Genomic DNA, 1,590 nt, shown 5'->3' with positions numbered 1-1,590 from the left:
CTACATAAAAATTTGAATTGTCATTTTTCTCAAAACTTCTATATAGATAAGTTGGTTTTATAAAAAAAAAAAACTCACTGATATTTTCCAAGGCTTGTGTTTTCTTTCTTCCCCTATGTCTTCTTGAGAAAACTTGAGATCAGCTGACTGAAATAAAGAAGGTCACTTTAGGAATTGTCTTATGAATAATTAGTGCCAGAAATCTCTGACTCCCAAAACTTGATGACTGATAGAAGTCTGTTTTCATTGGTCCTGGTTCTGTCTCTCATTCACTGAAATCTGCTATTTCACAGGCTCTCTCATAACAAATGCACTTTTCTCTACTTCTTATAAGGCTTAATTCAAGAGAATAATGCAAAATGTTAATGACCTCTGGGAACACCTTTCCCCAAAGCTTCTTCCAGCTGCAGCTCTCAGCTTTACAGTGAGCCTGTCAATAAGCCTTAATTTCCAGATGTTATTTCACTTCTTAAAGAAACGTTTTTTTTTTTTTTATTTTTTTTTTTATCTCCCATTGCTAAAGTTAAAGCCCTATTTTCCTTGATTTTCACAGCTTTGAGAGGTAAGCCACATTCCTTACATCATGGCCTCTTTTATTCGTCAACAAACCAGAAGTAAAGAATTATCAAAATCTGGCCTCCTCTTCTTCCTCCTTCTTCCACTTTGAAGAAACCTAGTGATTATGTAGGTCTCACTTGATTACGAGCTTAATATCTTTATTTGAATATGAGCTGATTACCAATCTTAATTCCTTCTGTAACTTTAACCCCCTCCTTGTCATATAAAAACATATTCACAGGTTTTGGGGATCAAGACATTGACTTTTGTGGAGAGGGGCACATTAGTCTGTTTACCACAGTTAGGTAGTTACTTAATTACTTGATTAGTTAGAAAAGTCAGTCTACCTTCTCATGTTTCCACATTGCAAAATGTACTTTACAACCTAGGAGATGTTTGAAAATATAATTTGGAAAATGCTACCTAAGTATGTGTAAATGATTGAATATTAATGTCCAGATTCTATACACAAAGGGCAGGAATATGAATGAGGGAGTATTACAATATGAGAATAATAATTTCATGGAAAATTCCAAGTACACATGAAAAATGACAGTAAGTTAATAAAGACAAAAGGCCCCCAAGTTTGGTAAAATAGGAGACTAACAAAACTGAAGGGCACTCTCAAGGAGTAGGATTGAGACAATAGGCACAACAATGGATGCAAACATCCCAATGGTCATGAAGACAGGACTGGACAAAGTTTCATTCTGTTGTAGAAAAGGTTGCCATGAATCATAGTTGAATTGACAGCACACAAACAGTACTGTAAAGTGTGGTTGTTGTTGTTGCTATTAGATGCTGTCATGTAGGCTCTGACTCATGGAGACATTATGACCACAGAACAAAACACTGCCCGCTTGTGCGCCAGCCTCACAATCCTTGCTATTCTTGAGTCCATCGTTACAACCACCATCTCAATCCATCTTATTGAGAGTCTTCCCCTTTTTTGCTGACCCTCCACTTTAGCAAGCGTGATATCCTTCTCCAGCAAATGGTCCCTTCTAACAATATGAACAAAGTCGATGAGGC

The sequence above is a fragment of the Orycteropus afer genome, unplaced genomic scaffold (genome assembly GCF_000298275.1).
Source record: "Orycteropus afer afer isolate SDZICR_OR568_19922 unplaced genomic scaffold, OryAfe1.0 scaffold00799, whole genome shotgun sequence".
NCBI lineage: Eukaryota > Metazoa > Chordata > Mammalia > Tubulidentata > Orycteropodidae > Orycteropus > Orycteropus afer.
The sequence above is the reverse complement of the archived record's forward strand: the minus strand, read 5'-3'. Positions refer to the sequence as shown.